This window comes from Acomys russatus, chromosome 7, assembly GCF_903995435.1.
Source record: "Acomys russatus chromosome 7, mAcoRus1.1, whole genome shotgun sequence".
NCBI lineage: Eukaryota > Metazoa > Chordata > Mammalia > Rodentia > Muridae > Acomys > Acomys russatus.
In genome coordinates this window covers 17,365,826-17,393,093 of record NC_067143.1, presented here as the reverse complement: position 1 = coordinate 17,393,093, position 27,268 = coordinate 17,365,826, and the positions used below count along the sequence as shown (strand labels likewise).

Genomic DNA, 27,268 nt, shown 5'->3' with positions numbered 1-27,268 from the left:
CTATTGTCATGCATGTCCTATTTCATTGTTGTTAAGAATTTCTATTTCTGCTTAAGATGATGTAATGATGCAAACTTTAAAGGACCTGAGTCTCACAAACAATTTATGCAGAAAAACAAATATTAAATAAAACTCCTTTAAAAGAAAACAAACACACACAAACGATTTTTTATTTTATCTACAGTTACTATGACAGAGCAATATCAGAGGAATTAAGGGAATGTTTATTGTCACCTAAAAAAACTACAGTATAATAAAATGACTAATTCCAATAGCAATTGTTTTCTATATCATTTTATACATTTCATCAATTCTGGCTATCTTTTTTTCTAGGAATACACACAGATGGTCAAATAAATTAAGAAAGGAAGAACCATAAAATTTACATTGTCTATTGATGCTAAGAATTTGGAATCATAATGGATTAATGACATTGCCTTTACTTTGTTCCTACCACAATGTAAGTTCATGAAAGACATTATTATTATTATTATTATTATTATTATTATTATTATTATATCCTATCAATTATTTAGTGAAAATAAAGGCATGAAAAAAACCATGCCAACAGGTGTATGAGACCTATCAATTATTTATTATATTGCTATTACGCCACATAGTTTTACATAAGAAAAATGTATATAATATGTCCAAAAATTACATCTATTAATTCATATAACATAGACTATAAATTCCTGCTCCCCCTTTTAAAATATAAACTATGCCTAGCCACTTGATACATATGTTTACCTAATGTTCTAGTCTCTGAAGTGGGTTGGTGGATGCAATAATCATTTTCAGGTATGACAATTAGTTACTTGGAGTTGATTTAAATGAGGACTTTGTGTGCCACGAAGAGGAAGAACCTGTCTTCCAACAGGTTCCTGTTCCTGAAAAACAAAGCCAGTTTGATTTGGAGCCTTAAAATCCAATAAAATTGTTGGTTATCCACAAGATATGAATATTATTATTGTATCAGCTGGCATTTTTTAACAAGCTGGTTTTTTTTTTTTTTTGAGACGGGGTTTCTCTGTGTATCCCTGGCTATCCTGGACTCACTTTGTAGACCAGGCTGGCCTTGAACTCACAGCAATCCACCTGTCTCTGCCTCCCAAGTGCTGGGATTAAAGGCATGCGTCATCACCGCCTGGCTCAGACTGGTTATTTTAATCACTGGAATTCAGAGCTTTGAAAGATGAGTATAACTCTTATTCTTCTGTTGTAGCGTGCTTGGTATCTTCTAGAACTAGGAAAACTATCCAGTATATCCAGTAGAATCAATATTATTGGCGAAAGCTAAATAGATCTCTCTCTTCTTTGACTTAACCATGTGCTGACTTCAGCAATAGGGTCTTACTTTGGAATTCTGTATAGTATCTATGAATGTTGGCAATAGGCTGTAATGTATTGGAACTCTATGGAAAGTAAATCCGAAGCAGAGAACCCACTCTTGTTACTGGTCTATATATTTGTTAGCCTATAGTTTTCATAGAATATAGAGAAGTCATTGTCTGCTTACTAGGTAACACTATTTGAAAAATGTTTATGTGTATATTTATACAGTAAAGACTCTTTTACAGTAGCATGTTTCCATATAACTTTTTCAATATTAATTCTGTGTTATTTACTCATCCTTATATTCATTCTTCTATTATGAGCTTCCATTATTCTTACCACTTAATTTGGAGTTTATCATTAATTTTTCTTAGTACTTTATACTATTGTTTTCTAACCTCTTCACTCCCATTAAATACACCACCATGATATGTTTCTACTTTCCAGAACTCTATACTTATTCCAACTAGAACATATATATCTGAAAAACATTTGTCAGTTTTTCCTTTGAATCTTCTTCTTCTTTGACATAGTGTTTCACCAACTTGTAAGGATTAACTTTGAAGTTGTTCTGTGGTTCAGACAAGTCTATAAATAGTAATCTAATTATTTCACCCTCCCAAATATCAAACAATGCATTCTTAAATTTCCTGGCAATACTGGAAATTTAACTTTCAAAATCTTATGAAATCATCATGAAGTGGTGCATATTTAGATGTTAAGAAACTTTCACTGTAGGAAAAATATTCATAAAATTCTTCTGATTGCTGGGGCATATGTGTGTGATGCCCTCTGTTAATTCCTTGGAAGAAGAAAAGAAATATCCTGAATGTTAGGAATGGTTTACAAATACCAATCCTTCTGTTTTACACACACACACACACACACACACACACACACACATACACACACACACACACACACACACACACACACACACACACACACACATTTGAACATACTTGGAAATCACAGGCTAGTTTTTCTGAAAAAATAATTAACTCATGACAAAGAATTGCCAAAACTTCTGATTCATGCAGTTACTACTTAACAACATACAAACCCAGGAATTTGTCCCTAAATTAGAACTTAAAATTTTACATGTATATGGAAATACAGCTCAGAAATAGACCAGTTGCCTAGCATTGAGCCAATCATGTTTCTATCCCTACATGAGAGTGATTCATTTTTTTCTTCATAGGATTCATTTTGTTTTGCACATGTACTATGTAGAAAGTACAATTGTAATAATATTAAATCATTCAGCAGTATTTATGAAGGAATGAAATTTTTGACAATATGGATGTTTATTAAGAAATTATTAAAGTCCTAAACTTACATTAAAATAACAAAATAAGTAATCTTCATTGAAAATTATGGTGTCATAGTTATATTTCACATTATTCCCCCATTAATGTCTACTTTTTAAAAGAGTCCTTCGTGGTAGATATTATCCTTCTTTGTTATAATTATTTAGAATTGTATTACTAGAATATCTTCTGGAATTTATTTAAAACATAGCAAACTGGAAAAGATATTTGCTCCAACAAAGATTGTTGAACACCAAGGTTAAAGCCGAGTACTTCCTTTCCCTTTCAGCACGCTCCAACTTCCCTCAAAGCCTATTGCAGTGTTGTGCTGCTGGTGGCAAGGCTGACAACAGAACGCACATCACAATCTCACATCATGAACATATTTTGATACAGGGGCAGTGTGAGGAAACCACATGGGCCACATTTCCTTGGGGTTTACAATTTCTCCAATCTGAACAACATTAACAACTCCAGCCTGACATTTTTGTGGTCACTAGAGAGTGTCATTGAGTTTGTTCTATCATTTCCAGGTTTAGAATTAGAGTGCTTAAATAATGAATTTACAATTATATGGATTTCATTAGAGCTACCATTTTATATTGTTTGCTTTCTTTAAATATTGGTTTACAAGCATTCCTACAGAGAATTTTGCTTTTAGAAATAATGAAATGAAGAGTTCAGCATTAATTCTGTGATTGTAAAAGCCATCTCATGTGTCAGTCTGCACTTTAATTGTAAAAATAAAGTTTTTGTCTTATACTTTTTATCAGGTTTAAAGACTGCTTTAAAAATCAATTTAGATGTTATTTTAAGTACAATATGGATGTGTAACACACTTTTTAAATCTATCATTTTTGTAATTTTTCTACCATTACATCGCTAAACAGAGAAGTGAAAGACAATATTTTAAAGATGTTATTCAGTTCCAGATAATTTATCTTAAAATATTATGCCATTTATTATACACACATATTTGTGTGTGTGTGTGTGTTTCATAAAAAAATTCAATATTCTTATTGGAACTGTCCATAGTACACTTATCTATTATGAATGAAAAGGCAACTTCAACAAAGTCTTCTAAATGAGGGGAGTTGAGGTTATATCAGAGTACATCATAAGTTCTTGAGGATTTATTATAGTCAACAAGCAAGTGGAGGATGAGTGAAAATTGTCACTGATTAATTTTGACATTTCAGAGTGTACAGCATGTTTTTCTTTATCCTCTCAGTAATTTCTACCTAGAGCTAAGACATGGTTGATGTAACTCTTTCTTTATGCTTTTGTGTCAGCTGATGATAAAAGTACTTCTCTGATCTAAGTAGAAATATTACATATTTTTGGCCTCTGGACTCTGCCCTCCATTTGTGGATATAGGTATTTAGTTTACACCATCTTCTGAAGGTTATAGCAGCCTTCAAAGTGTTTATCTTGCTAAAAAACAGACTACATTGAGTTGAAAGGTTTAGACTAGTAATTAATATTGACATTTATAAATCCCTATTTGTTCACTGAACAATGGCTCAGTATTTAAGAGTACTGAATTCACATCCTCAATATCTGTGTCCAATTTCCAGTGTCCACATGACAATTTACAACAATCTGTGACTCAACTCCCAAGGAATCTGAGGAATACTTCTGACATCCTCAGCCTCTGCAGGTATGTACTTCACAGACATATATTCAGAACAAAAAATAATACGAAACACATAAATTTAAATAATAAGTAAATTCTAAAATAAATTGTTTATGTAATTGGCATTTTATTTTTTTTATTTTTTTTTATTAATTTATTCTTGTTACATCTCAATGTTTATCCCATCCCTTGTATCCTCCCATTCCTCCCCCCCCCCATTTTCCCATTATTCCCCTCCCCTATGACTGTTCCTGAGGGGGATTACGTCCCCCTATATATTCTCATAGGGTATCAAGTCTCTTCTTGGCTACTTGCTGTCCTTCCTCTGAGTGCCACCAGGTCTCCCCCTCCAGGGGACATGGTCAAATGTGAGGCACCAGAGTACGTGAGAAAGTCGTATCACACTCTCCGGCATTTTATTATTGGAAGGTGGGGCTACTTGAAAAATTCTCTTTAACAAAATTGATGAAGATTTTGAAATTCATTGCCATTCAATAAATTCTAACATTGTGGAAAGTCACAAATATGTCAATTTCTGTTTTTAGTTTCATATGATTCTGACATTAAAAAAAAAACCAATTCCTGATTATATATGCCCCACCTCCTACTGTATGAGTCTCTCCAATTTTACCTAATGAAATTTATCCTGTTCTAACATTAAAGACAGCAATGAAGGTTCTTGAGGAAGTTTCTAAGTAATGCAGTGCTAATGGGATACTTGTTAGGGATATTCCACTAAATACCCATCTTTATTCCTAGATTAGAAAAAGACTCAATTTCCTGTAAGCTCATATACATGATGTAGACAAGTGTGACTTGTAAGGACTTGTGTTATACTATGAATGAAGGTCTAGAGTTTTCTAATTCATGTAAGAAGAGGTATAGGTATGAGGTTGAATTTAATGGAATAAAATGGTAGTAGAAAGGATAGTAAACTAGAACCTCCTAAATTTATTAATGTAAGTTTTCTCAAAGGTGATTCTCAATTTAGTGTTGCAGACTACACATTCTCTAAAAGAGAGATAATCATTTAAATTATTGGTTTGCTACTTTGGAAATCTATCTGGTGCTTTCTCAGAAAACTGGGAATAGGGATTCCTCAACACCCAGCTATTCCACTCCTTGTAATATACCCAGAAAATGCTCCACCACACACCAAGGACATATGCCCAGCCATGTACATAGCAGCCTTATTTGTAATAGCCAGAACCTGGAAACAGCCTAAATGTCCCTCAGTTGAAGAATGGATGAAGAAACTGTGGTATATTTACACTATGGAATACTATTCAGCTATTAAACACAAGGAAATCCTGAAATTTGTCGACAAATGGATGGAACTAGAAGTGATCATACTGAGTGAGTTAACCCAGAAGCAGAAAGACTCACATGATATATACTCACTTATAATTGGGCACTAGTCCAAAAGGCATGTCTCCATGAAAGTCTTCACTTACCAGGAGATTGGGATAGATATGAGGACATCCTACTGGGTTTCTCGGTAAGACAAATATAGGGGATGGGAAATAGAAGGATCCACAGGGTCCTAGAAACCTACAAGAAGAACATCGTGATGGGTGGGTCAGGACCCAGGGGGGGTCTGCTCAAACTATTGCACTAACCAAAGACAATACAAGTAGTAAAGATCGAACCCCTACTCTAATCTACCAAATGGACAGGACATTCTCCACAGTTATGTGGAGAGTGGGGACTGACTCTGACATGAAATCTGGTACCCCACATTTGACCACCTCCTCTGGGTGGGGAGGACTGATGGCATTCAAAGATAGAATAAGTAGGCTACCAACATGAGACCTGATTGCCTATGACCATGTAGTGGTGGAGGAGATCCCCCTCGGTCACAGAACTAGAGGAGGGGAATAGGGAGAAAGTGGGATGGAGGGAGAAACAGGAGGATACCAGTGATGGGATAACAACTGAGTTGTAATCTGAATACATTAATAAAATTACAAAATAATAAAGAAAGCAAGGAGTGGTATGGGAAAGTTCAGAGGTAAAATAGAAAAGGGAGAAATGTAATTATATCTCAAAAACAATGTATATTATCAGTTTGCTAAGAAAAAGTTTGTAAGATGGCCTATTGGGAATGAGATAGAGTGTTATGTGAGTTCAAAACCAGCCTGCCCCCAGGCATATGGGCAGTGTCCTCTATACAGTGTGACAACTCCAAGGATTTACTCTTCTGTCCAAGTATTTCATGTACTTGGTCTGGTTAGTTGAAAATTTCAAAATATTTTTTAACAATTTCTGTATTTTATTTAACATGTGAACAAAAAGGGTTAATATAAAGAGACCAAAGACTGGGGCTGAAGAGATGGCTCAGTGGTTAGGAGTTCTGATTACTTTTCCAGAGGATGCATGTTTAATTTCTAGCACCCAAATGTCAGCTCACAAAGATCTCTATTGCAAAATTTGACACAGATACACATGCAGGTAAATCAACAATGCAGAGATAGATGATAGATAGATAGATAGATAGATAGATAGATAGATAGATAGATGATAGACACATTGAAAAAAACATGTTGTTATCATCATAACACATGTCATCATCAGACTTGACAGATGCTTTCTTCTTTACTTTTACTACCTTCTCTTAACATGGAGGAGTTGTGCTAGAGGTGATTAAGTCATTGATGATGTGTTCTTCATGCTGGAGCAAGATTAGTACATCCGACATTGCAAATGGGACTCCCAGTGTTAACATTGGGCAGAACTATTGTAAACAAAGTCAGAAAGATTCCACAGTGACATCTATTGCTTTAATGAGAATGTTAATCTTATCCTCTGATCATCACCTTGTCTTTCACCACATGATAGCACAGGATCAGAGCAAACCAAACAAAGGCTATATAGGTCATGCTGCTGCCACAATCCTAATCAGTGGATGTTCTTTATTTGTTTATATTGTATTAATCTGAAAATTAACTGTTAGAAATAATGTTACTCTACCTTTTCATAGAAGGTGATGTACTGTATTGCTCTTTTAATGCTCTATAGTTTTTCTACTGGTGCTTTTTTAATTTGTAGTATTCCAACAAAATAATAGTAATGTGAGACTTATTGCTTGAGTGTTCATCATTAAATGCAGAATTAAGACCTCGTATAAAATATCATTCAGAAACTATTCATGTTTCAAAGAACTTTCTTCATTTTATTTTCAAATAAGTACTGAGATTGCAGCTCTATATGTGTCTTATGTAGTCTTTCACTTTATAATTTCTCTGAAACTTGCACCACAATGGCTCTATGTACTTTCCCATCTCTACTGCACTCAAAGTTTTGTAATTTTTCTTTTAATATAAAAACAAAAATTATAATTATGAATTCAACATTTTTTAAGTTACTAAGGCCATTAGTCTTCAGTAATTAGACTAGGAAAACAAATGATAGATCATATGTAGATGAAGTAGTCTGAGATTGGCTGAATGCATCTTTTTAAAGAGTTATTTACCATTGCAGGCTTTGAAGATGCAAGTTAATCTAAAATAAGAAAAACCTATCCACATGGTAAACTGATTTAATAATATGTAATGCAAAGTAAGGACTCTTCACATGTACTTGTTAAGTATTTTTATTTTATTTTAATTTGATGTTATAGGATGGAAATTATAGAACAATCTTTGAGAATATAGGAAAAAGGACAGAAACTCACATACATATCTCTAAACTGTACTGCCTCATTATTTGATCTATCATTTTTATACTAATCCATGGTGACTCTGATTTCTACTTCTGCCTCTCCTGTCACTCTTCCTCATCTTGTTCCCATAATCCTCCTGACCGCCAAGCCTCCAAAACTTTGTTCTTCCTACCTGTCTTCTGCTCTGATCAGGTCTAGGGATTTATTAACCAATCAAGGATAATTTAGAGTCAAGGTTACATACACATTTGCTCCCAGAAGAGTAACTCCGGGAGGCAAACAATTACATACAAAGAAACAGACTATGGTGCAACAAAATTTTTATACTTTCAGCCATTTTAACTGTCGTATCTGTTTAAGTGAAACATAAGCTAATGGTGACAGGACAGAAGGAAAAGGGAAAAGACTTGTAATAGAAACTATCTCTGGTACCTAGGACACTCGACATTGGAAGGAAAGTGCATTTCCCACATGAGATCTCTGCTCCTTTCCTCTCATAGTCATGCTTTTATTGCAGTGTACAATTGTGTATTTATATGAGTTTGTTACTTTATTAAAATGCTGAGTTCATTCCACATCCATATTTTTGTCAATATATTTATATGTGACCACAGTTGTTTTTTCTTTTTTATTAAATATTTTACATATATTTTATTATTATAATATATACAATAAAAAACCTATAGCAAGAAGAACCACAAAACAATCAGTAATTATATATATGCATATATATGTGTGTGTGTATATATGTATATATATGCGTATATATATGTGTGTGTGTATGTGTGTGTGTATGTGTGTGTGTGTGTGTGTGTGTGTGTGTTACATTCATAGTGTTTTGGCTATTTTTATTTAGCATCCTTGAAGAACATTTCTTTCCTATCTTGGTGGGTCTAAAATTCTTAATGTAAATCAATATCTATCATGATCTCATCATCATCAACTTAAAACATCTATCTAGACCTAAAAACATCTTAATCCCTAAACAATTAAGCTTAATTGTAAAACTAAGCCATCTGTTCCTCAACCCTATCAGAGACTTGAGAAGGAATAAAATTAATTTCAAAGATACATTTACAATGAGACAGGATAACTCCTGACCACAATTAACATGTGCTATGTAACATTTCAAATATCTGTTTTTAAATAAAGCAATGGGTCAATCTCTGCCCTAAAAAAAACAAAACAGGGATATTAAAAAGCACATTATTGGCAATGGTTCTTGGACATATTTATAAAACACAGCAGGGAAATACTGTTCATTTGTATTACAGAAATGACAATCAGATATCTACTGTTGAAGAAATGAAGAAAGATATCTTATTTCAACTTGACCAAGTAATTCTTTTCCAAATCACTTTATAAATTATTTATTTTATATATAGAATTGTCTTGGCTACACATATGCTTGTGCACCACATGTGGGCCTAGTACACATCTCCAGAGGGTATTTGATCCCTGTAGAAACTGTTCTAAATCATGATATGTATCCTGGGAACCAAACTGACACTCTTTGCAAGAAGAAATGCTTTGAATCACTAAGCCAAGATATTATATAGACTCTTTGTCAGTCATCCATTAGCAAATCATCATGTAACTGTGGTCATGATATCTACCATATGAAGAAAACAACTTTTGTCTATACACACTTTTGTTTTTCCTTTGATGTCAATAGACTTAGCACATTTATGAGTGTATTTTGTTCTGTGTTTTTGAAAGATTCTTGACCTTCAAAATCATACTGTTATTGGTTTGAATCCTTTCTGATTTGAAACGTGTGAGTCTCATATTGACTTCTTCAATGTCTTTACTTCATATTTTTCATCAAAATCATCATCACCATCAGTTTTACATATTTTGTTGGGCATTCCTACCACTTGTGGGAAAATATTACTTTCCAAATACACTTAAGAGTATTAAACATTTTGGATCCCTCAGTAGAAGAATGAATAAAGAAACGGTGGCACATTTACATTATGGAATACAACTCAGGTATTAAAAACAAAGAATCCCCGAAATTTTTGGACAAATGGATTGAACTAGAAATGGTTCACCTAGAAACACTAGAATTTACCTAGAAGCAGAAAGAGTCAAATGGTACATACTCACTTATATCTAGACACTAGCGCAAAGGGCGTGTTCCATGAAAGTCTTCACTTACCAGGAAAGTGAGTCAGAGGGAAGGACATCCTTTTGGGACTTGGGGTGAGAGAAGCATGGGAGAATGGGGAAATAGAAGGATCCAGAGGGTCATAGAAACCTACAAGAAAAACATTATGACAGGCAGATCTGGGCCCAGGGGTCCTGCTCAAACTATGGCACCAGACAAGGACAATACGTGCAGTAAACTTTGAACCCCTACCCAGATCTAGCCGATGGACAGGACATTTTCCACCGTTGAGTGGAGAGTGGGATCTGACTTTCACACAAACTCTGGTGCTCCATTTTTGACCACATCCCCTTGATGGGGAGGCCTGGTGTCACTCAGAGAAAGGATAGCAGGCTACCAGGAAGAGACCTGATACCCTATGAGCATATAGAGGGGGAGGAAGTCTCCCTCAGTCACAGACATAAGGGAGGGGAGTAGGGGGAAAGTGGGAGGGGGGAGGAATGGGAGGATACAAGGGATGGGCTAACAATTGAGATATAATATGAACAAATTAATAAAATATTTTTAAAAGGGTATTAAACATAGCCAGACATGGTAGAAAACAACTTTAATCCCAGTACTTGGGGAGGCAGAAGCAGGCATATCTCTGTGAGTTCAACACCAGCTTGGTTTACAAAATGAGTCCAGGACAGAAAAAATATTAAACATATCTTATTTATTCTATATTTTTTCACAGCTACTAGATATTGTCCACTAATATGCACACTACCTGAACAAGAATTGAACCTTAAGATTGCAGGTAATGTAATGTCAATGTCCTCAAAGAACCTGAATGTACAGTTTGCTATTTGCAAGCGTTAATATAATTTTACTGCCTTCATAATTCATTATCTCTGTGTCTTACTGATAACAAAAGGTATGATTTTGGTCACCTCTGTAACACAGCTTCTCTGTGCTCTTATGACACACTTCTCAGATGATTTCACCACAATGGTGCTTGTCTCCTCTTTTTTTTTTTTTTTTTTTTGATCTTTTTTTTTAATTAATTTATTCTTGTTACATCTCAATGGTTATCCCAGTCCTTGTATCCTCCCATTCTTCCCTCCCTCCCATTTTCCCATTATTTCCCTCCCCTATGACTGTTCCTGAGGGGGATTACCTCCTCCTGTATATGCTCATAGGGTATCAAATCTCTCCTCACATTTGACCATGTCCCCTGGAGGGGGAGACCTGGTGGCACTCAGAGGAAGGACAGCTGGTTACCAAGGAGAGATTTGATACCCTATGAGCCTGTCTCCTCTTAATCACTGCTAATTTCTTAGCTCCAGCTATCCAGCTTCAATTGTATCTATAATACTAATGTTTCACTTCAACTGTGCTCCTCTCTTGTTAATTGTGGCTGACTCTTTACCTCCAGCTGACAAGAATGACAGAATCTGTTTCAAAACAGTAAACAGCACTGATAGAGTTTTTTCATTTCCCTCTGAAAGTTCACAAGCTAGGCTTCCACCTTCTGAACTGATCTCATTGTTCTTATCTCTCAAGCTCCTCAAGAACATCCCAATGAACTCACAGTACTCAACAGCTTTTCTTGCCCAACATTCCCAAGACCTTCCACAATTGTCCCCGAACATGGTCAGGTCTATTACAGCAATACCCCATAATTTTGGTACCAACTTCTGTCTTAGTTAAGGTTTCTATTGCTGTGAATAGAAATCATGAGCCTGGCAACTCTTATATAAGAAAACATTTATTTGGGGCTAGCTTACATTTCAAAGATTTAGTCCATTATTGTCATAGCTGGAATATGGCAGTGTGCAGGTATATGTGGTACTAGAGTAGCTGAAATTTCTACAACTTGATCACAAACAGCAGGAAATGAACTACTTGAGACATCAAAGCCTGCTCCCACAGTTACCCATGTCCTCCAACTGGACCACACCTACTCAACAAGGCCTACTCAACAAAATACCAAGTACTGCCACTTCGTCTAGACCAAGCATTCAAAAACAGGAGTCTTTGTGGGCCACTCCTATGCAAATCACCACACTCTGCCTCAACAATATATAGTTCATCATTTGCCATGGCCCTGAAACTGGTAATTCTTAAATGGTACTTATTTTCACCATTATCATTTTAAAGTGATAGTCTTTTCTGTCCTTTAATGTAATAAGAAATGCCTAGTTATGGTAGGGTATGCTTTTAATACCAGCGCTCAGGAGGCAAAGGCTGAAGGATCTCCATGAGTTCACTTTCAGAATAGGTATCAGGACAGCAAGGGCTGTACAGAGAAACCCTGTGTGGTAGCTTAAATAGATATGACACCCGTACACTTATGTGTTTGAATGCTTGGCCCATAAGGGGAAGCACTGAGTTATGGCCTTGTTAGAAGTGTGCCACTGTCAGGATGGGTTTTGGGGTCTCCTATGGCTCAAGCTATGACCACTGTGACACACAGTCTCCCTCTGCTGCCTGAAGATCCAGATGTAGAACTCCCAACTCTGTTTCCAGAAAACATGTTTTCCTACATGCTGCCATGTTTCTCACTATTATGATAATGCACTAAACCTCTAAAATATAACCCAGCCCCCAAGTACATGTGTCTCCTTATAAGAGTTGCAGTAGTCATGTTGTTTCTTCACAGAAATAATACTCTAACTAAGACACCCTGTCTCAAAAAAAGTTTGTTTTAAGTTATCATATCCAAATGTCCATGTCCATCTAGTTTTCCATGATATGGATACATGCAGTTTAATGTGAGGATGTAACTGATGGCCATTCTGTAGAATATACAAACATGACAGACTCACAAAAAGACTTTTGTGTTATATTTTAAAATTATGTATTGATACTGAGAAATAGTCAGTTACATTACCATCACCAAATATATCAGGACCCTGATAATCAAGTATTTTCTGTGTATTATTGTATTTCACAATGATTTACTCAGAAAATCTTATGTATTACTTACTGTGGTTCAAAGGATTTAGACATTTAATAAATAGCAAGATAGAACAATTTATTCTTTGAGTACCAATGATTACCATGTTTATCCATGTGAGGTACATGTTAAAATTTTCTCACATTTATTTCATTTTGTCATCTATGTGTATTGTAGATAGCATGCATGACATAGAAAATGATTGCACCTTATAAAAAGTTGGAGGGACTCAGTTATCTTCCACAATATGAGTTCTGGGTATTAAACTCAGGTCATAGACACAAGTCATTTTAGAAGCTAGCATCTGAGCCACATTGTTAGCCCTATTTGAGTGTTTTTATATCACTTATTGTGCTACTGTGTGTGTGTGTGTGTGTGTGTGTGTGTGTGTGTGTGTGTGTGTGCATGTGTATGTAACAATTATAGAAGTGATCATGAATTGGAGGTATAATGGAGAAGCAGGAGTCATTGAAGGAGTAAGAAATTGGAGAGAGGGGTATGGAAATAATGTTAACAGAGTATATTTATAGGAAATCAGAAAAATAAAATATTTATGTGTAAATAAATTTTGAAAGAGAAAATATCTGCTAGGTTTTCATGAATGCAGTTGTTTTTTAGATAAAGAAAGACATGTAGGATTGTCTTTAGAATTTTAAATTTTCTTTTATTGTTGGAGTTTGAATACAAACATCTCTCTTGCCTCAGAAGACCCCGTATTCCTCACTTTACAATGAAATGAAAAACATCACTTACTGTTTCTTTTCTCTAAGGAAGAAAGAGCCATATTTTGTCCATCTCTGGTTTATCTTTTTTAAAAAGTAAATATTTAGTGAGACACAGCCTCATCTATTCCCTAATATTTTTTCTGTGTCAGCCTCCTTCCTACAATGGCAAACCCAGGAAATTGCAAATAGCAGAATGACCAATAACATTTTTCTCTTTGTTCTCTCTACCACTCAGATTGAATCTGGAAATTGGGTTTTCAAGTTCTAATGGTGGACAGATCCACACTCAGCAATTGAATCTACTTGAACATCTGAATGTATAAATACTTCAGAGAGTCTCTTTGAAAATAAGTTTTAATAGTGTAAATGTACCACAGTTTCTTTATCCATTCTTCTACTGAGGGACACTTAGGCTGTTTCCATGTTCTGGCTATTATGAATAAGGCTGCTATGAACATGGTTGAGCAAATTTTCTTGTTGTGTGCTGGAGCATCTTCTGGGTATATTCCAAGGAGTGGAATAGCTGGGTCTTGAGGAAGCCCTAATCCCAGTTTTCAGAGATAGCACCAGATAGATTTCCAAAGTGGCTGTACTAGTTTGCATTCCCACCAGCAATGAAGGAGTGTTCCTCTCTCCCCACATCCTTGCCAGCATATGATGTCGCTTGAATTTTTGATCTTAGCCATTCTGATGGATGTAAGATGGAATCTCAGAGTTGTTTTGATTTGCATTTCCCTGATGACTAAGGAGGTTGAGCATTTCTTTAAGTGTTTCTCAGCCTTTTGATATTCTTCTGTTGAGAATTCTCTGTTTAGTTCGAAGCCCCATTTCTCAATTGGGTTATTTGGTTTGGTGGTGTGGAATACTACTCAGCTATTAAAAACAAGGAATTCCCGAAATTTGTGGGCAAATGGGTTGAACTAGAAATGATCATAATGAGTGAGTTAACCCAGAAGCATAAAGAGTCAAATGGTATACACTCACTTATATCTGCACACTAGCACAAGGGGCATGTCACAGGAAAGTCTTCACTTACCAGGAAACTGGGACAGAGGGGAGGACATCCTTTTGGGACTCTATATGAGAGAAGCATGGGAGAATGGCAAAGTAGAAGGATCCAGAGGGTCCTAGAAACCTACAAGAAGAACATTATGAAAGGCAGATTTGGGCCCAGGGGTCTGGCTCAAACTAGGGCACCAGCCAAGGACAATACAGGCAGTAAACTTCAAACCCCTACCTAGATCTAGCCAATGGATAGGACATTCTCCACAGTTGAGTGGAGAGTGGGGTCTGACTTTCACACATACTCTGGTGCCTCATATTTGACCACATCCCCTGAATGGGAAGACCTGGTGGCACTCAGAGGAAGGATAGCAGGCTACCAAGAAGAGACTTGATACCCTATGAGCATATACAGGGGGAGGAAGGCCCCCTCAGTCACAGTCATAGGTGAGGGGAGAGGGGAGTAAGGGGAAAATGGGAGGGAGGGAAGAATGGGAGGATACAAGGGATGGGATAACCATTGAGATATAATATGAATAAATTAATAAAATTTAAAAAATAAGTTTTAAAAAAACTTCCATATGTTCCCAGTATTGGCAATTTTACATTTATTCCTTTACTGTTCTCTAATCACTGTTTTCTGTTTTTGTTTTTGTTTTTGTTTTTGTTTTTTTACTAATTAAAGAGAAGGGTGGGTAGAGAACAAAGGGAAAATTTGAAAATATCTATGAATGTTTGGAGGTAAAGCTTCTAAATTATGTGCATGCTTTCCATTAACAGAGAAGCACCAGATTCAGTCTTTAGCACATATGTAGTAAGCATGTAGGCATACATGAATGCTTGCACAATTAAAAAATTCAGAAACTTGGTCCCACTGCCTTTTATCTACAATTAGAATTGTCACTCTGTTCTGAGAGTTAATATAGCTGTCATTGTCTCTATGGTTACTGGAAGGCAAGAGTTTTTGAGCTGGAGGAGGGATGGGAGGAAAGAAAGGGAAGAATCCGAATTGTTCTGCAATTTCAGAGTTCACTTTTTAATATATACACTGCAAACAGAGGATTTATGAAGATCTTCATCATTATTACATTATTCATTTATGGGTTTTCCTAGGTGTTTATCACAAACTCAGGAGTATTTATCAATTGTCCTTTACTGGTCTGTGTGTACTTACCTTAAATTTATACATAGAGTTGGTCCATAATATTTTACAAATAATTTAATTATAATCGCTGATAGGAATTGCAAATGTACTGCTCAGATAAAACTAAACCAATATAACATAATAGGAATGGGTTTACTTCTTCCTACACATTTAGGTAACAATACATTTCTGAGCAAATTAAGAGCAAGAACAGAAGCAGGTCTCCCCCTCAGGCACAGTCATAGGGGAGGGGAATAAGGGGAAAATGGGAGGGAGGGAAGAATGGGAGGATACAAAGGATGAGATAACTACTGATATGTAACAAGAATAAATTAAATTTAAAAATTAAAACAAACAAACAAAAAAAAAGAAGAACAGAAGCAGGAGAAGAAGCAGGAAACATAAGAGGAAACTGTTTACTAATGTTCTCCTTCTAGTTTTCTCAGCTTGCATTCTGATGGCAAACAATACCTACCTGCCTAGGGATGGCCCCAACACAGTTGGCTGGACCTGACCACATTAATCATCTGTAAAGAAAATCCCCACAGAACAATATGATGGAGGGGATTCTTAAGTGATGTTCTAACTTCTCAAGTATTTTTGGTTGTGTCAATTTTATAGTAAAAACTGACCAGTCTATTTTTCCAAAAAATAAGGTTCAAGTGCATCTTGCACTTTTTCTTTAATATTATTGAGCACAAAATTATTTAACTTACAAATACCCATAAATTCATAATTTCACTATTAAAATCATTTTAACCCACATTGATTATTTAACATTTGTAATTTAGGTTATTTTGCCTATTTGCATTTTGAGTACACGTTTGAAAATTTACACATTATAATGATATTGGCTATGGAATTTTTACTTCACCAAGAATGTCTCCATTTATAGGAAATACTGTACATATTTTAATAAACATCTTCTATACCAGTGTTTTCATAATTATCCATGTAGTCAACCTACTATTTTTATGATAGGTAGACAGTTTTCCTCTGGAACGCATGCCACATTTTATATTTCCATGAAGGTTATATTATTCTAATTTGAAAATACACTATTCGATTCAAAAGATATTTACAACATTATAAATTGACATTTAATGCCAATTATTCTGAGATTTACAATGATTGTGTAAACATGATAGAGAGCTCAGATAACAAAATGCAGCAAAATATTAATGTTGTATCCTGCTATATGTAATATGTTCTTTATGAAATGTATTAATTTCCTTTCTATGTGCACGAGTGTTTTGGCTCCATTTATATATGTGGGTCATATGTGTGCCTAGTGCCATCAGAAGTTAGAAGAGGGGAATTGTATCCCTAAAGCCAGTTATGGATAGTTGTACGTCATCATGTGGGTTCTGGGTACATAAATCGGGTCTACTGCAAAAGCAGCAAGTGCTTTTAACTACTGTGCTATCACTCCAGGCACTGTGGAGCATATTTTGTTAAAATACTGTAATGAACTAACTTAATACTCTGGTTCTTTGCACTTCAAGGTCAATTTTAAGAAAGTTTTTAGATTTCTCAGGAAGATAAGGTACATGAAGCTGCAGTTGACAACATGAAATGGATCCCCAGAGCCTACATGTTGGAAAGAATTTCATCTGCTGAAGGCACACATACTGTGGCATTGGCATGTACCATCACACAAACACACAAAATGACAAAATATAAGTAGATAGTTATAAATTCTAAAAATAGAGATTAACTGTAAAAAAGAAGCCACCGACCTATATGAGTAAAAGTCAATACCTATTTAAAGGAGGATTTGGATGAAGGAATAAATGATATTATTATATTATAACTTTGTAAAATTAAATTTAGAAACTCAAATGCCAACTTAAGACCACATTTAGTATTCAAAAATTCATGAAAGTACATATATTTCATAAAAGTAAGATAAGAACTTATTGGAAATAAGAAATTCAGTGGCAGATGTATAGCCATTACAAAGATACAGGATATAGATGACCAAAACTCCTTCTATCCATGTATGGATCTGTCTAAGAATAAAAAATAAAAGCTAATGGCTCAGTAGATAAAGGTGGTTGCTGTTCAAGCGTGGCAATTTGAATTTGATATCTAGAATACATATAAAGGTAGATATTGTGAAATGACTCCACAAAACTTTCCTCTGACCTTTACATATGGACATTGTATACACACACACACACACACACACACACACACACACACATTACAAATAAACTTCTGTGTGTGTCCTCTCCTGTAGTATGGCCAAAACACCAGTAGCCACGTCATTGAAGAAATGGGACTTTAATCATTCATTGTCTAAAAGTAATATAATCCTCCCAGTGTGTCGTCTACCATGAACCCTGATCATTAGGAGGAAGAATATAATATAGGCATTCCATTTTGTGCCTAGAACTCAGCAATATATTATTCTTCGCATCTTGAACAGTTATGGGCCTTTATGTTAAGTACCATGTTCTAGCAAAAGAATCTTTCCTGATAAGGTTTAACAAATACAATGAGCATTGTGTATAAAAATAAGTCATTAGGAGTTGGTTTAGTACTGTGTTCATTTTGCAGAGTAATAGTATTAGACTTTTCCTTATGTCCTATAATCTGTTTGGCTACAAGATTTTGTTCCCAATAACAGCACCATTTATAAGTTTCAACATGGGATGTAGACCTCAAAATCCAACCAGAGTGTAGCTTGATTATTCCCCTTGACATTCATACCCTATTGCATAAGTGGGCATCTTTTGCCAGGCCTATTAATGTTATAGTTTGCCAGATTCACAGCTAGGTAAACTTTAATTGAAATTTTTTAAAAGAAGAGAAAAAAATTAGATGGGTAAGGTAGGGTCGATCTGGGATGAATGGGAGGAAGGAGTGAATATAATCAAAAGACACCATGAAATTTAAAAATAAATAAAATGAGGGATTGTATATATATATATATATATATATATATATATATATATATATATATATATTTGCTCATATATTTTTAGTATTTTCTTTATTTAATATTTATTCATATTTTATTATATTAATGAGGAGAATGCTTTGTAGATAGATCGACAGATAGGTTTTTATTGAATTAGGTTACAAAGAAATTATTCCATCAATTAGCAAAGAATAACATCTTAGAGAACCACTCTACATGTGTTCATCCTTTATCCTTTTTTCATGTCCCACATTCAGTGGAAGTTGTATCTTTCCCAATGTGATTTTTAGTTGGCATTCCTTCAGGAATAGTATTATCATCCATGTTCAGACTGAACATTTCACTACTTCGGGTATCCACAAAGTCACTACATTACTTCTTAACCTATAGCAAGCACCCAAGACATCTGACTCTGGGGCCATTCTTTTTCAAGAAGAGGGAAAAATATTGACCAAGTATATAATTTTTTTCACAACATGTCTGGTCGTCTATGTCCCAGAAAATATCCTCAAGATCACATTTTCTCATCAAGAAATGTTGGGGGCTTCTAGGCTGTCCCATACAAATTTAATGTTCCATTGGTTAGTCACATCTTACACTACTAGGAGATCAGTTCTGCTTACAGTAATATTTTTAAGTATTTTTGATTCATCAATAATATGTAAGTAACATAGTGTGAATTCCTCTCTCATTAATTCAGATAGAGATTAAGAATTGAATATCCATCTGTCAAACAGTTGTGGAACAAGCCTTTAATCCCAGAACTTGAAAGAGAGGCAGATCTGAGTTCAAGTCAAGCAATATCTAGAGAACAAATCCCATCACAGCCAGGACTACAAAAGAAATTCTGGAGAGAGAGAGAGAGAGAGAGAGAGAGAGAGAGAGAGAGAGAGAGAGAGAGAGAGAGAGAGAGAGAGATGTTTAGCATCAATCCAGATGGGAAAATCACAGCAGATAACTCCCAACTCATCACCAGTAATATCTATGGCCTATCTTAGTAATTTACCTGCATATTTGCTTCAAAGCAATAAAAATTAACTAACCCCCACATATATTTTCACTTTAAAATTTTACCATATCTAAGAAGTATATCTGGCCTTGTTCCCAAAAGCACATTCTCTACACCATCCAAATATGTGGATCTGCATGATTCTGCCCATCTACCTAATTTCCAACTCCTAGGCTTAGAATGGATAGCATATTCTGTGCAGAAATCCATTTTGAATAGTACCTTACCCTCCATCATACTTTCTGTATAACTATATCTCGTATTTTCTGTACTTTTTCCAGTTATGAGTCTCTGTGTTACTTGCCATATACTGGAAAAAAAGAAGCTTCTCTGATGAAGTTTGAAAGGCACACTAATCTTTGTATATACCAATAAAACATTAGAATTTGGTTTAATACTAGATGGGCTAGTTGTATGTCAATTTGACAAAAGACAGAGTCACCAGAGAAGAGAAATAGTTGATTGAGAAAATGCCTTCATAAAAAGAGTGATGTGTAGAAAAGGCTACAGAACATGTCCTTAAGTAGTAGAAGTGTGGGGTGGCTAAGCTCAATTTTGTACAGATACTTTGGGCAGGTGGTCATGGATTCTATAAGAAAGCAGACTGTGCAAGCTATTAGGAGTAAGCCAGTAAGTAATACTCTTCAGGGCCACCCAATAAGATCCTCCCTCCAGGTCTCTGCCCTGTTTCATCAGAGCAATAGCCCATCAAACTAAGACAAATACTATGTCTCTTCATCACAGAATAGTAGTGATTGTTGGTGCTGACAGTGGTGTCATTTCTAGTTTTCACCTTGTGAAGGGGATCACAATTTAGAAAATAGCTTGCTACTCTCATGAAGTCCATTCCACTATTTCACCCTTTGGCAATAGAAAAGTAAATTATAGGTATGTGGAACTTTACTAACCAACAATGACAAAAACGTTAAACTACTCCTGGTACCGGACTTCCTTATTTTCAGTTCTGTGGTATCTAATAGGGGCATTGTTGTCCCATTACATGGTCACTCCATTTAAACTCTATATATCTGCATATTCTAAGAAGCTCTGAAAGAGTAGTTTCTCATGGTTTTCCCTAAAGTTCTTTCGTGTTAATTTCCCTTCCAATATTCCCTTCTTAGCCTATTCTCCCACCTTCCATGGCATAAAATTTTTTCTGATCCATGATTCCTTTCACACTTGTTATCATTGTGTCTTTTCTTCCCTCCATTGAATGTTCTCCATATTTGATTGCTGAAGATCTATCTTTATATATTTCTGGCTGTAGGCTCAATTTTTTTAACCAATATATTTTATTAACAACTTAGTGACTGAGCATACGTCCCTTATAACCCGACTAACCAAAACAATAGAAAATGAGGATTAATGGACACAATAACAAAACCTTAAGGATATCAGTTCTAAGGCATGATTTTCCTGGCACAATCTGTAAGATTTTTTTTTCTGTTGGAACTAGAGTATCCAGAACCCAGAACCTCAGCAGGAGCTGGAGCCCAGAAGCCTTCCCTCAAGCGGTTCTCTCTAGGAGCATCTCAAAGTATAGCAATGAACAGCCAAAGCTATCCCAGGTCTCCAAAAAGCCCCGCCTCCAGTTCTGGGCTCATTTATATATCTCCTCCCAGAGTCTGTTCACGGGATCTTTTTAGCTGGCAACAACTAAGCTCCTGCATGAGGTGATTGCTCTTTTAGTGGATTAACCTCACCTGTTCTCTCATGAGACTGTTCCAATCCCACACTTGGGATCCTAAAAGGCAGGTTTATCTCTCCTTCATCTGGCTTTTGAGAACTCATATTTATTGATCTTTTCTCCGACTACATTGGATGTATCTTTACAGTGCTTTCTTAAGAAACTATATTTTATATATGAAAGTATTTTTATCATTTGTTTAGTTACAGACATCACTGTCACTTTTCGAGACAGCCTGAGACTATTTCAAAGGAGAGGTGATATGTGCTCAATGCCATTCATTGTAATATAGGAAATATGTAACTTGCTTTTGATTTTATGGGGGTGATGGTACATCTAAAATATTAACTTGAGTTTTAAAAGAGATTTTTCTTTTGGTTTTTGGGTTTTGTTTTCAAAACAGGGTTTCTCTGTGTATCCTTGGCTGTCCTGGACTCCCGTTTTAGACCAGGTAGCTTCAAATTCACAAAGATCTGTGTCTGTCTCCCAGAATTCCGGGATTCAAGGTGTGGACCAGAGTGGCTGGCTAGACTTTGGATTTTTAAACAGTATTCGTTCTTTGAAATATTAGGACTTTCTTTGTTGTTGCTGTTTTGTTTTTCTTTTTGTTTTTTTCTTTTTAATTTTTTTCAATTTATTTATTTTTTATCCCAGTTGTAGGCCCCTTCCTTGTCTCCTCCCAGTCCCACCCCTCCCCTCCCTCTTCAACTCTATGACCTTCCCCTAGTCCCCAGAGAGGGAGAGTCCTTCTCCTTTTTCTGCTGACACCAGCTTAACAAGTCTTATCTGGACTGCCTGCAACCTTTTCCTCTGTAGCCTGGTAAGGCACACCATGAGGAGCAAGTGATAAAAGAGCATGCAATAGAGTCCATGGCAGGGATAACCCCAATTCACCTTACTAGGGGGCTCCTGTGGAGACAGAACTGCCTATTGGCTACATCTGAACAGGAGGCATAGTTCCTCTCAATGCATTGGTCCTTGTTTGGTGCATCAGTTTCAGATAGGACCCCCTGGGCCTAGATTTTTATACTCTGTTAGTCTTTTTATGGCGCTCCTGTCCCCTTGGGGTCCTTCTATCCCCCAACTCTTCCATAAGACTCCCTGCCTTCTTCCCAAAGATTGGCTGTGAGACTAAATCTGTTTGGTTTTTCAAGACAGAGTTTTGTTTGTAGTTCTGGCTGTCCTGGAACTGGTTCTATAGACCAGGCTAGCCTCAAACTCAGAGATGAGCCTGCCTCTGAAGTAGAATTAAACAGATTTTACATTACGATATGGTTCTAAACTATGAGAGTCAAGGAGCAGAATATGGTGATTTGAATAAGATGCCCCATTTGGTTCCTGGTATTTGAATATTTGGCCCTGAGTTTGTAGCTAATGAGGGACAAGAAATGTGTCACTGATGGACAAGGTAGATCCCAGGGAATAGGCTCTGAGCTTTCACAAGACTCATGTTATTTTAAGTTACCTCTCTCTGCTTTCCGATTGTATTTTGAGTTGGGAGCTATAGCAGCTACACAATCTACCTGCTGCCTGCTGCCTCCTTTCCTCCACAGATGCTGTCTCAAACCACAAGTCCTTAATACACTGTTTATTTTATAAGTTGCTTTTGTCATTGTGTTTTATCACAGTAATAGAAATGTAATGAATGAAATATATAAAGAGAGACCTTAAGTGGAAGAAAGGAATGAAGGAAAGGAAAGGAAAGGAGAGGAGAGGAAAAGAAAGGAAAGGAGAGGAAAGGAAAGGAAAGGAGAGGAGAGGGTAAATTCTGGGTCAAAGTTTTTGTGAGTGGGTTGGTGTTTCCCCTCCCTCTACTTGGAGTCTTGTCTCGTTAGAGGGTGTCCTCTTCAGACACAATGACCTCTACTACTAGTAGTCTCGGCTAGAGTCCCCATTATATTCTCTCAGTTTAGATCTCCAGCTGTCACAGAGAGGCCTCTGCCCATAAGACAGTTTCTCTTTCCTCTGTAACCTCCCCCTCCCTATTCCCCAGGTCAGACCTCCACCCTTATATCCCTCTACACTCCATGTCGTACCTTGTTCCCTCTCTTCTACCACTACCTCTGACTTATCTACTTCCCCTTCTGAGTGATATTTCAGAATCCTCCCTTGGATTCTTCTTTTTACTTATTTTCTTTGGGTCTGTGCATTATATATAAACTGCTGATTTCAAAGAGATAGTCTAAGGTGGGCATAGTGGCACATACCTTTAATCCCAGCACTGAAGAGAAAAAGACAGGAAGATCTTCATGAGTTCCAGACTACAGGTTGACATGTATTTCCCTGGTGTGAAGGGAAACAGCACACATTTTTGCACTGTGCAGGCTGATTTGAGTAAATTTAGCACAGGTTAAGATCATCTGAGTGAAAGAAATCCAAGTTGGGAAAATTCCTAATATGATCTGGCTGTAGGCTGTAGGCAAGCCTGTAGAGCATTTTTCCTAATTAGTGATTGATGGGGGAAGGTCCAGCCCACCTAGGGTGGTGTTTTCCCTTTGATGATGGTCCTGGATTTTATATGAAAGCAGGCTGAGAAAGCCCCGAGGAACAAACAAGTAAGAGAAACTACTATATGCTCTCTTCATCAGCTTGTGCCTCCAGATTCCTGCCCTGCTTGAATTCCTGCCCTAACTTCCTTTGATGATGAGCTAATGTGGAAGGGTAAGCAAAACAAGACCTTTTTTTCCTGACTTAATTTTGGTCATAATGTTTATCACAGCAATAGAAACCCTGACCAAGACAATCAGTTCTCTTTCATAGTCTCCAATTGCAGGACCACTATTTAATCTACTATGTTCTCTATCATAATTGGGGGGGGGTATTAATTTTTTTAATCAGATACATCTTCAGTGTTCATGCACTTGCACTTTATAATTTAATTCTGAGACAGGTGTGTTGGCTCAGCTGACTGGATCCAATTAGCAGAACCTACCAATAGTCTAGTCCCACAAGTTGTCCTCAGACCCACACACATGACCTTTAGCACATGTAAACACCAGACACATACTGAAGCAATAAATCAATAAATGGAGACTTACAATTTATCCTTACTGCCTTCCCTCAATGACCACTAGAGAAAGAAACTAGTGTTTCAGTTGTTTACTTCCAGGTGATCCTGCATACTGACTATGACTTGCTATAAAATAGGTCTGAGTCTTCCTCAGCCATCTGATTCAGAGTAACTACTTAGGAAGACCTAGGTGTGGCTAAGTCAAAGGACAAGTGAAAGTAGTTACCTCTTTTGCAACTTCTTTTTGTTACCTGTTTGTGTCTTCAGGGCCTGCCTATCCCAGCATGATCTCTGACATGTAACATGTCTATTCAATTGCATAGAACTAGTGTGTGTTCCTTTATTTATGAACTGAAGGTCAAGTGTTTGTCGTTTCAATTTATCGAAATGTTCAAAATTAACTGTTCGTGTCACAAAGAAACTTAGTGGCCTAAAGTTAAGCATTTAATCTACACATTTTATTGATACTTGTGTCCATGCACTCATGTATGGGCTGGACAGAGTGGCCATCAGTTAGTGTTAGGTCCCCTATAGTAAAAGTGATAGGTGTTCGTAAACCTCTCGATATGGGTTGTAGATGCTGGGACCTGAACTCTGGTTGTTTGATAAAGCATAAGAGCTCTTAACCTCTAATCTCTCTCTCTCTCTCTCTCTCTCTCTCTCTCTCTCTCTCTCTCTCTCTCTCTCTCTCCCCAGCCCTACTCATACCATCTCATTTTTGAGACAGATTCTTTCACATAACCCAGAACTTGCTGATTTGACTAAACTAGCCAGTAAATCCCAAGCTCCTGCTGCCTCTCCTTTTCTATGGCTGGAATTACAGGTGCATACTGTCTCTGACTATTTCTCATAGGTCTAATTTAATTGTAATCAGGTCTGCCTATTTGTCAGGAAAGCACTTTATTGGATGTCCTATCTCCCAAGACCCTGTACTGACTTGATGAATGAAAATATCATTAATGCTTTGAAAACAACTGATAAAAAACAACCAAATTCAGAAAGCCCAATATTCATTCCGAAAATTTAACAGTATTTATTCCTCTAGAAATGCTTTTCTTATATTTCACTATTATCATTTTAATCGTCATTATTATAATAATTATAATTATCATTACATATGTGTGTATGACTATGCCTTAGCAAACCTGAGAGGCCAGAAGGTAACTTTGGTTTGGGGGGCCTTTTCTTTAGTTTTGTTTTTTAATTTGTTTTGTTTTGTCTTTTTACTTGTTTTGTTTTGTTCTTTTTGTTTTGTTTTGTGACAGGGTTTCTATGTGTAGCCTTGGCTGTCCTGGACTTGTTTTATAGATCAGGCTGGCCTCAAACTCACAGTGGCCCAACTGCTGCTGATTCCTTGAGTTCTGAGATTAAAGACAGCAGGTGACTTTGTAAAATTCATTCTTCTCTTTCATTTTCATGAGCGTTTTGATGATTGGATTAACTAGAAACACTCATTTTGAACTTTACTATCATTATTGTAAAATTGCTATTGCTATTGTTATTATTGTATACGTGTTTAGAGTTCCTGTGTGTGTGGATATGAGTACGCCTTGCACACATGTGGAGATCAGAGAGTAGCTTTGTGAAATTCATTATTCTTTCTACATTCATATGCATTTTGGGGGAGTGAACTAAGTGTGTCGAGCCCACATAGTGTGTCTTCTTCGCCACTAAGGCATCTTTTTGCCCTATTTCCTCAATACTCTTCTTTTAAATTTTATTTTTAAAATTAAAATGTAATTACATTATTTCTTCCCCCAAGCCCTCCCATAAGCCTCTCCTTGATTTCATTCTAATTCATGGCTCTTTTATTCTTCTTCTTATTATTAATGGTTGTTAAAATACTATGTGCTATATTGATCTGCTTTCTCCAGAAAAAAAAAATAAAATAAAAGCAGAACTAGCAAATGCAAATGTGATGAGAGTCTTCCTGTGGAGATCAAGGTTATGCCTGCCCATAAGTTATTCCATATTGGGGCAGGAGAGATGGCTCAGAAGTTAAGAGTACTGCCTGTTCTTCCAAAGGTCCTGAGTTCAATTCCCAGCAACCACATGATGGCTCACAACCATCTAAGATGAAACCTGGTGCTCTCTTCTGGCCTGCAGGTGTTACATGCAGGCAGAATACTGTATACTAAATAAATAAATCTTTTTTTTTTTTTTTTTTTTTTACAAAAAGCCAGGTGTGGTGGTGCACACATTTTTAAAAAGTTATTCCATATTGTATAAAATCATGTTTTTCAAACTGTTCCTTACCCTAAAATGTGTACATTTTACAAAATAGTACTATGTTCTGTTTGCTATAAATCCTGAGGCAGAATTTAGCTACATCATGTTTTTACATTTAATATCTACTAGCTGTGCATCCTAAACTATAAGGCACAGGTGACAAATACCTTACACACACACACACACACACACACACACACACACACACACAGAGAGAGAGACCAACAATAGACTTCTCAAGGTAAATCAAGAACACATGGAAGATGTATCACAACCATCTCAAAACTCAGCCCTGTGAGCACTCCCCTCCAACTGGGACTGTACCAGATGCAGGCGCCCATGATTGTGATATGGCAGGCACACTGACCAGTCACAAACCAACTCTGCAACTAAGAAATTGCAAGTTGCATTACTAAGGTTGCTGTGATAACACACCGATCAAAACCAACTTTGGGAGAAAAATGTTTATTTGATTTGTATGTTCTAATTATAGTTCATCTTTGAGAAATTCAAGACAGTGCCTTGGAAGCAGGATCTAATATA

The 27,268-nt window shown here is 36.3% G+C and overlaps 1 long non-coding RNA gene across 1 annotated transcript; it reads left to right on the top strand.

The window, feature by feature from the left end:
* The first annotated feature begins 312 nt into the window (after window positions 1-312).
* On the top strand, window positions 313-27,268 carry LOC127191529 (uncharacterized). Its single transcript, XR_007830917.1, has 5 exons — window positions 313-460; window positions 4,223-4,305; window positions 10,789-10,851; window positions 24,075-24,147; window positions 27,219-27,268. It is a non-coding gene; the product is annotated as an uncharacterized LOC127191529 (long non-coding RNA).